This window comes from Lolium rigidum, chromosome 4 (genome assembly GCF_022539505.1).
Source record: "Lolium rigidum isolate FL_2022 chromosome 4, APGP_CSIRO_Lrig_0.1, whole genome shotgun sequence".
Lineage (NCBI taxonomy): Eukaryota > Viridiplantae > Streptophyta > Magnoliopsida > Poales > Poaceae > Lolium > Lolium rigidum.
The window spans coordinates 179,941,357-179,952,273 of NC_061511.1; positions in this window are offsets into that span (position 1 = coordinate 179,941,357).

Consider the following 10,917-nt stretch of genomic DNA (forward strand, 5'->3'; position numbering starts at 1 on the left):
TCCATAGGAGGGGGCAAACCTAGCCCAACTAGGACTCCCACCCAAAGGTGGGATTCCCACCTCCCATGTGGGGGGTGGCCGGCCCCCTATGGTGGAGTCCACTTGGGACTCCACCCCATCTAGGGCTGGCCGGCCATAGAACCTTCCGCGACATTTTATTCACATAAAATGACATCCTATATATGAATCTTATTCTCCGGACCATTCCGGAACTCCTCGTGATGTCCGGGATCACATCCGGGACTCCGAACAAATATTCCAACTCCATACCATATTCAAGTACTACCATTTCAACATCCAACTTTAAGTGTGTCACCCTACGGTTCGAGAACTATGCGGACATGGTTGAGTACTCACTCCGACCAATAACCAATAGCGGGATCTGGAGATCCATAATGGCTCCCACATATTCAACGATGACTTTAGTGATCGAATGAACCATTCACATATATTACCAATTCCCTTTGTCTCGCGATATTTTACTTGTCCGAGGTTTGATCTTCGGTATCACTCTATACCTTGTTCAACCTCGTCTCCCGACAAGTACTCTTTACTCGTACCGTGGTATGTGGTCTCTTATGAACTCATTCATATGCTTGCAAGACATTAGACGACATTCCACCGAGAGGGCCCGAGAGTATATCTATCCGTCATCGGGATGGACAAATCCCACCGTTGATCCATATGCCTCAACTCATACTTTCCGGATACTTAATCCCACCTTTATAGCCACCCATTTACGCAGTGGTGTTTGGTGTAATCAAAGTACCTTTCCGGTATAAGTGATTTACATGATCTCATGGTCATAAGGACTAGGTAACTATGTATCGAAAGCTTATAGCAAATAACTTAATGACGAGATCTTATGCTACGCTTAATTGGGTGTGTCCATTATATCATTCACACAATGATATAACCTTGTTATTAATAACATCCAATGTTCATGATTATGAAACTAATCATCCATTAATCAACAAGCTAGTTTAAGAGGCATACTAGGGACTTCTTGTTTGTCTACATATCACACATGTACTAATGTTTCGGTTAATACAATTCTAGCATGATATATAAACATTTATCATAAACATAAAGATATAAATAATAACCACTTTATTATTGCCTCTAGGGCATATCTCCTTCATTTTGAATACCATTTGTTTGGTTTGAAGTAATTATGAATGCAAATTTTATGTTAATAATTACCAAAGATAAGATTCAGAACACCACCTTGTGTTAGGAGATTTATGTATATGCATTGGTGTTGTTTTATTTAATATTTAAAATAGAAATGTTAATGAGGGTTGTGTTATGGTCATGATTTCATATGCCAACTTATTTCTAAATATTGGCATCTATTTTGGTTGATTCTAGGGTTATGAATATGGTTTACTTAATACATTGATTTGAAGTTCCTAGGTACATCATGTGATTCTTATAAGTCATGCATTTTTAAAATGGATACTTTAATTATATGGTACTAAGCAAATTTGGCCACTAAGATGGAAATGTAGAGCTTAATATTGGTTTTACAATAATCACTTAAATGGAATTTAAGGTTAAGGTATAATTATGGCTTGGGTTTATACTTGTGATCCATGATACACAAGTTAGGACTTAATAGTTTATATGAAGTTGATTCTATTTGAATGGTTTAGGGTTTTGGTGATGCTTCACTATTTGAAATAGAAAATAGGCATGAGGCATGGCAGGGTTCTTCTTATGATCCATAGTGATGCTTGGATTGGGATTCAAATATGGCCTAGGGTTTTAGTTATGATCACCACTGTGATACACAACTAGGATTAAGATATGGTACAAGCTTTGATCATGTTTTAGTGGCTAGGGTTATTCTCCTTACTTAGGTAGAATTATTGTATCAAAGCAATGCTAGGTTTGTCTCAAGTGTTTGGATAGGAAAGGTTTAAATACCATATCAATACTACACAAGGCATGAGTATTGGTCTGGATTAACTAATATTGATATATTTAGCATTTCATGAGAAGAATGAGATCTATTGATCATATGTATAGGTTTAACTTATCATCTCAATTTATAAGGTAAGATCATGCATTAGACATGATCCACTTATTCCTCACTAGTCTCTCTTCTTTAATACTTCTCTCAACACACTCACTTAGATTCTTAGGGTTTATGATCATCACCCAATTTGTAATGATCAAAGTATTGGCCTCATAATAATTCATTAGTAAATCATGATTCTCTCTCCAAGATCAAGTATAAGTCCATATACTTGAGTATACCTCTTTAGGTTGAGCTCTTCTGAATAGGTAGGGTTCCTCTAGAGTTTATGATCATTACCAAGTTGTAATGATCACAACACTTGCCTCTCTTTAATTACTAGAAGAATAGGTTCTTACTTACCATCAAGTGTGAGCTAGGTCAAGTAGGGTTTAATACTTGACTTATATTTCTGGTATCATTGGTTAGTATCAACAAGTACCTCAATTGGATAAGGTTTAAATAGTAATCTAGATTCTATTCAATGGATAGAATAAGCATATTAATGATTCTCTCCTTTCTCTAGGTTTAAGGGTATGAGTTGGGAAACAAGATTGGAATGATCAATAGCTAATGAGGAATAAATATGAGTGTTCTTGACTTGGTTCAAGTATTGTAATTGAAAAGATATACCATGGGACTCATGGTAGGAACATTTATTTAGTAGGAGACATGGATAAGATAAGTATAGAATAGTGTCTTAATTAATTGTGTTCTTTGACTTAGGATTGAATAATTATTCATGTGTTGTTGTAAGGAATGGCATGTTGAGATCCTTTATAAGATCTTGTAGTTGATCCTTAACTTAAGGTGTTGTTTGTTGTGAACTAATTCTATTCGATCTAGCCCATAGATCAAATCATCTCTACCCAAAACAAGGTTTTAGCAAAGATCACAGTGAAGTTTATAGCGCTTGACTTGATGACCTACTTCAGTTCCAGCAAGTCAAGTGAAACTTCAGTTACTGTGGTAAGTTTTATTTGAAGCACGAAAATTCCCCGGATTTTCTATGCAAGAATGCAATGCACACTTTGGTGTTCTCTCATTTTATTGCCTCTAAACCTGGGATATTACACCCACCCCCTGCCATGCATGAATGGGCCAAGTGGGCCTCTAGGATTTATTAGGAATTTCTGGAATATTTATTGTGCTAATCCAAAATGGGCCAAAATTCCAACAATCCCCCACCAGATCCCAGAGGCACATAGAATTTTCCTTTGGTTCCAAAAAATTATTTTATGTACCGGTACTATAGCGAAGACTGTTAAGTTGAACTTTCATCATAACTCTATGCTACACTAGACTACTACTTGAACAGTGTGGACTAAGCCTTGAACTGCAAGTTTTCTGCTAATCTAGCTTCACAAAGATCCTTGACCGGTACTAGGCCGTCGCAAGGCTTCCCCGCGGGTGGAGCTTATGTGTCATACTCCATGGCCTTTCATGAGTTTATTAGAAAGCACCCAACTCTCATAGGTTGCGACGTTTTAACAACCAAACTCATATAGGTGTGTTCTTGAACGGATGTTCTGCAGGACAATATCTGTGCTTAAATAAGCCACTTAGAACGCATTAAGATAAATTAGCCTACCGTGTAGATTAGGAAAGTATTGCATCTTTTACGGCGTGGTATCATACAAGGAGTAAGGATACTTTCCTCTCAGTTGACATGCAGCTTGTCACCCAGTTCTAATTCACGGGATCTCCGATCACATAGAATGGGTTACCACTATGGACAACTTAAACGGTTGGTCTCATACCCATCTCCTTTGATGCATTATCTATCACGTTACGTGATAGACCCTTTATGAAGGGGTCTGCCAAATTTCTAGACGTATGAATATAATCCAATGAAATAACTTCGGAGTTTCTCATTTTCCTGACAGATTTTAATCTCCTCTTCACATGCCTTGATGACTTCATATTATCGTTAGAACTATTAACCTTGATGATCACAGTTTGATTATCACAGTTTATTGGGATAGCGGGTATTGGTTTATCAACCACGGGTAAGTTCATCAAGAGTTCACGAAGCCACTCTGCTTCAACAGTGGCTGTGTCTAATATTGTGAGTTCTGCTTCCATTGTTGACCTTGTTAAGATGGTCTGCTTGCAAGACTTTCAAGAAATAGCGCCACCGCCAAGTGTAAATACATATCCACAAGTGGCCTTAATCCCATCAACATCAGAAATCCAGTTTGAGTCACTATAACCCTCGAGTACCCTCGGGTACCCGATACAGTGAATGCCATAACTCGCAATACCTTTTAGATAGTGCATCACTCTTTCAAGAGCATGCCAGTGATCATCGCCAGGATTTTAGACAAATCAGCTAAGTTTGCTCACAGCAAAGGCGATGTCAGGCCTCGTGGCACTAGACAAATACATAAGCGAGCCAATAATCTAAGAATATCTCAGTTGATCTCTAGCAATCGTTTTATTCTTTCTGAGCAACACACTAGGATCATAAGGCGTTGGACAAGACTTGCAATCGCTATACCCAAAACGACTCAAGATCTTTTCCACATAGTGAGATTGAAGCAGTGTAATCCCACCATTGTCATCCCTCAACAGCTTGATGTTTAAGATTACATCGGCTACCCCAAGATCCTTCATCTCAAAACAACGAGATAAGAAATCCTTGGTCTTCTTGATGATATTCAGGTTGGTTCCGAAAATCAGTCTGTCATCGACGTACAAGTAAAGAATGAATCCTTCGCCCCCACCATGGCGATAGTACACACATTTATCAACTTCATTTACAACAAATCCTTCAGCAGTTAAAGTTCTTTCGAACTTCTCATTCCACTGCTTAGGTGCTTGCTTTACACCATATAAAGACTTCAACAATTCGCACACATTTCCTTCTTGACCATTTACTACAAATCCACCTGTCTGGTCCATGTAAATTTTCTCATCCAACTCTTCATTTAGGAAAGTTGTCTTAAGGTCCATTTGATGAATGAGAAGAACGTATGAGGGAGCCAGTGATAGTAGTACTCTAATGGTAGTCAATCTAGCTACAGATGAGTAAGTATCAAAGAATTCTTCACCTCCCTTTTGGGTATAACCCTTGGCCACAAGCCGTGCCTTGTACTTTTCAATTATACCATCGGGCCTAAACTTCTTCTTAAACACCCATTTACATCCTACGGATTTGTACCCATAAGGACGATCAATGATCTCCCAAGTTCTATTAGCCAAAATGGAATCCATCTCACTTCGGATAGCTTCCTTCCAGTAGGCAGCATCTGGAGATGCATAGTCTTCGGAAATAGAAGTGGGAGTGTCATCCACGAGATACACAATCAAATCATCACCAAAGGACTTCGCAGTCCTCTGTCTCTTACTCCTTTTAGGAGCTGCATTGTTATCCTCCTCGGGGTTCTCAAGGCGTTCTATTGGAATGGTGGATTCAGGAATTGTAGCTGATTCCTGGATAGATGTACTAGGCATCCCCTGATTCGATGAGCTAGGCATATCCTTCATGTGAAATATATCCTCAAAGAAAGTCGCATCATTCGACTCCATGATTGTACCAACATGCATGTTGGATACCTCAAACTTTACTATCAAGAATCTATAGCCAGTGCTATGAAAAGCATAGCCCAGAAAAACACAATCCACATTTTTTGGTCCAAGCTTGCGCTTATTGGAAATTGGCACATTGACTTTAGCCAAACATCCCCAAGTCCGTAGGTAAGATACTTCCAATCTTTTCTTCTCCCATTCCTAGACTGGAGTTATTTCCTTATTCTTTGTGGGAACTCGGTTTAGGACATGACACGCAGTCAATATCGCCTTCCCCACCATGTATTGGAGAGAACCGATGTGTCTAACATGGCGTTAACCAAATCAGTTAGAGTGTGGTTCTTTCTTTCAGCCACCCCATTTGATTGAGGTGAGTAGGGAGACGTCCTCTCATGGATTATACCATGTTCTGGCACAAAATGAGTCAAACTCATTGGAGAATTACTCTCCACCACGATCAGACCTAAGCCGCTTGATCTTTCGATCAAGTTGATTTTATGTTTTAGCTTTATAGACTTTGAAGAAACTTAACGCCTCATATTTTGATTTCAGAAGATACACATAACAATATCTAGTTGAGTCATCAATCAACGTCATGAAGTATTTCTTTCCACCTTTTGTCAACACGCCATTCATCTCGCAAAGATCTGAATGTATGAGTTCTAGAGGTGCCAAATTTCTTATATCCGCAGTCATATGAGGCTTGCGAGGTTGCTTAGCTTGAACACACACTTGACACTTAGAACCCTTTACATTAGTGAAACTCGGGATTAAATTCAGTTTAGCTAGCCGCGTCATACAACCAAACTTAACATGGCAAAGACGTGAATGCCAAACATTTGCCTCAATGTTGGTGCAAATATGATTAACAACTTTATTACAAACGTTTGACAGGGATAAGCGGAACAAGCATCCGCACTCATAGCTTTTACCAACAAAGGTTCCAAATTTTGACACAACAAATTTATTGGATTCAAACACAATCTTGTAGCCATCACGACACAGAAGCGATCTGCTAACAAGATTTTATTGATAGAATGGACATGATGCACGTTCTTCAGGCGCACGATCTTCCCCGAAGTGAACTTCAGATCGACCGTACCAACACCACGAACAGTAGCATGCGAGCTGTTGCCCATCAGCACGGAGGAAGTGCCTGTGACCTGATAAGAAGAAAACATGGAGATATCAGCACAAACGTGTACATTGGCACCCGTGTCAATCCACCATTCAGGAGAATGACATATTGAAAGGACAGTAGGAAATATACCATACCCAGCATCCTTCATCTAAGTGTCTCCAATGACAACATTGTCAGTCTTGTTGCCCTTTCCTTGCTGACGCTTGTCAAAGCAGTTTGGGCAATTGGGAGCCCAATGATTAGGATCACCACATACGTGACATACTCCTTTCTTCTTATCGTTCTTCCTTTTGAAATTGGTAGACTGTGAGGCCTTGTTCTTCCCATCAAATTTTCCTTTGCCATCATACTTGTTATTGTTCTTGGACTTGTAGAATTGGAAGTTCTTCTTCTGTACCAAGTTGGCACTTGAACCTCCCTCAACACCTCGAGCACGTGTGTCTTTTGCCCTTGCCTTTTCTTCCATGTGAAGACACCCAATGAGATCCGTAGTGGAGAACTCTTGTCTCTTGTGCTTCAGAGAAGTAGCAAAAGTCCTCCATGATGGAGGAAGCTTGGCAATGATGCCTCCGGCAATAAACTTGTCCGGTAACACACAACTAAACTGCTCAAGTTCCTTAGCAATGGACTGTATCCCATGAGCCTACTAAACGATGGAGCGCTCATTAGTCATCTTGAACTTGAAGTCATAAAATTGTTCCATGACATACAGTTCACTGCCCGCATCCGATACCCTAAACTTGTCCTCGATTGCGTCCCACATATCCTTGCCCGTAGAGATGGACAAATATGAGTCAACAATGTTCTCGCCAAGAATGCTCATGATAGCACCCCTCAGAAGGGTGTCGGCATCCTCAAAAGCTTTCTCCTCGAGGGGAGTAAGATCTCCTTCAGGGCTTGCCCTTAGTGGCGTCAAAGCACCTCATGGTTGTAAGTCAGAGAATAGCTCTCGCACGCCACCTCTTGTAATTCACGCCCTCGAAAGAAGGAGGCTTAAGAGACGAAGCAAAGATAACCGAGGAATAATGCCTATAAGGTTTTTGGATTGTTGAATATATTAGCAAATTTACCCATGATTTAATCAAAGAATACAGTAGATAAAACATGATTAAAAAGTTTGAGATTAAACTAGTCATGCAAATCACCATAGAGTAAAGGAGTAACAAGTCTAAACTGATTGAAAAGAGCAATATGCTTCCTGACAATGAGCCTGAACATGATGCTAGGAGAAGGAAGAGCATCATGATCTCATAAAAGGAAGGAAATAACACATACATTCTAGAAGAGGAACCAGCGTTGGCGTTGTCGCTGTTGAGAGCCATGTCGCTGAAGAGGTTGCTGATGTCGGGGAAGAAGTCGTCGTTGGGGAAGTAGTCGTTGGCCTCCGTCTCGATGTTGAAGCCAGCAGTCGCGCTAGAGCGCTCCCCAAAAACCTTATCGCCTCTCTCCCATACATGATCACAAGAGACGGGGTTCCGGAGGCCTGCTGTCCCGTCCAGCTGTGCACGCCAGTAGACGGGATGGAGAAGTCTTGAGCGGCGGCGCAAGCTCTGGAACCGAGTGGTAGGCGCATATGGTGTTGTGTCTCGAAGTGTGTCTCTGGAGAGGAGCGACCTCTCTTTTGTAGGCACAGAGAGAGGAGCCGAACAAGCCACGCGAGGAGATGAAACGAAGGGTCAGGGAGGTGAACCGAATAGGCAGCAGCCGAAGCTGAACTATTCATATACCCGTTCATGTGTGGCAAAAAGAACGAGAGAGAGGCTCGATGCATTCCCGCAACCCGCGGCGCGACGTGTCGTGACGAGGCGAGCGAGCGGCGGCGGCGTCGTCGTCAGAGGAGGAGCGCGCGTGTGGTCAGCTCCTATTTCCTCCTATTATTTCTCTCTTACAAGTGGTATGAAGAGCTCCCATTATAAGCTGCTCCAACTCTTCTTCAACTAGTAATGTGGGACTAAACTTTTGTTTCACCCCTGCCATGCATGAATGGTCCAAGTGAAACTCTAGGATTTATTAAGAATTTCTGGAATATTTATTGTGCCGATCCAAAATGGACCAAAATTCCAACATATTTAACGCAACAAGTCCACATTAAACTGAAGCCACTCTATCATAGCAAAATGAATTGAAATAATATATAAATTTGGAGTTGGACAACTAACAAATTAACACTAAAGAAAAGCAACATGAATTCAATGCAGAAGCATAATTTATAATAATGCAATAATATCCTAACTAATATGGGTAGGGCACTGGATATGATCAAATAGAAATAGAGCCATAGAAATTTCTACAACCTATCTAGCTGTTGTAGAGATTATATTTATTATAACCATTTGATCATAAAGATCAACAACATATCCAACCCTCTAAAGCAACTAGTAAATTTAACGAGTACTTAAAAGTACTAAAAGCTTGCAACACATCTTTGAAAAGGCAGCACAAGCAATCAAGCACTCAAACAAAATAAGCTAGGGCACAAATATAAGCAAAAACAAAGCTATCTAACCCTTAAAAATAATGAGAAAGTATTTTATCAACATGGATGGATAAAACTGTGCAACTCTATGGCATCGTAGAATTGTTAATATCCCATAAAATGATTTGCACCTAGTAATAAAAATACCACTGGCACACATACGTGTTAACAGGCGTAGGACAATGAGCTGAACAGACTGAAACACAGTAGAGATGCCAAATAGCACCTATCACTTACCATATAAAGCATTGAAGTTCAACAAGTAATCACTGAGGGTAAAATAAGCGTTTGGAGCATAAGAATGACCTAAATAAACTAAAATACATAGAGTATGGAACTGAAGAATAATTTTACTCTCAAATTGATGAACATGTTAAACAAGCTAGATCCTAACTAATGTTTGTTAGGCTGGATAGATAGATGGCTTGACGTGAGCCGTACGAACATATGTAGTTGTCTAACAACCTTTGTATCTATCCCCTGTACTTATCTCTTGTAACCTACCATATAAATGAAGTCCAAGCCCGTGGAGTAAATCACGGCAAACATACGGTTTTTGACTTGGTATGAGAGCTTAGATCATATCTCCACGCATCCGCCTTTCCGATCTCCCTCACCATGGGCACTAGCCCTGCTGCCACCGATGCCCTCTCCACCGCCCTTGTGTCTGCCGCTCCTCCTCCCATTGTGACCATCGGCTCCATTAGTAGCCTCATCACCATCCGCCTCACTCGGGAGAACTTCCTCCTATGGAAGACGCAAGCTGTGCCAGCTCTCCACGCGGCACACCTGTTCAGCTACGTTGACGGCTCTATCGCCGCTCCACCGCCGACCCTCACCGAGGGAACCGGGGACGCCGCCCGGCAGATCGCCAACCCGGCGTACCTTAGCTGGTACCAGCAGGACCAGCTCGTCCTCATCGCCCTTCTTGGCTCCATGTCTGAGGACATCGTTGGGCAGATGACCCAGCTCACCACCTCGGCAGCGGTGTGGGCAGCGCTCCAGGCTATGTTTGGAGCCCAGAACCGCGCACGGAAGATTTAAATCCGCTACCAACTCTCCAACGTGCGCAAGAAGGACCTCTCCGCATCTGCGTACTACCATCGCGTGAAGGCCCTCGCCGACTCCATGGCGGCCATCGGTGCGCCTCTCAAGGATGACAAAGTGCTCAGGTACATGCTGGCCGGTCTTGGATCGGAGTTCGAGCCTCTCGTCGCCTCCCTCACCACCCGTGATGATGCGGTCAACCTCAACAGCTTCTACGCCTACCTCATCGGTGCCGAGCTTCGCCTGGAGCAGCAGGCCGCCTCCAACGAAATCATCTCCTCCGCCAACTCTGCCGCACGCCAGGGACAAGGCGCTCCTCGTGGAGGGCAGGGCAAAGGTGGCCATGGCGGCCAGGGTGGTGGTCGCGGTGGACAGCCACCGTACGGTCAGCCACCACCACAGCAGCAGCAGCGCCGGAATGGCAATGGCCAGCGTCGCAACGGCCCCAAGTGCTTGGTCTGCGGCAAGTACGGGCATTATGCCCTTCGCTGCCGCCAGCTCTTCAACCATGCTTTCCAGCCGGAGGACAACCGTGACCGCGACGAGAGGTCCGACAACTCCGCTCGGGCAGGCCCCAACTCGTACTCCGTCGACACCAACTGGTACATGGACTCTGGCACCACCGACCATCTGACCAGCGACCTCGACCGCCTGCACGTCAACGAGCGCTACTCCGGCAAGGACACCGTTGCCAATGGCCAA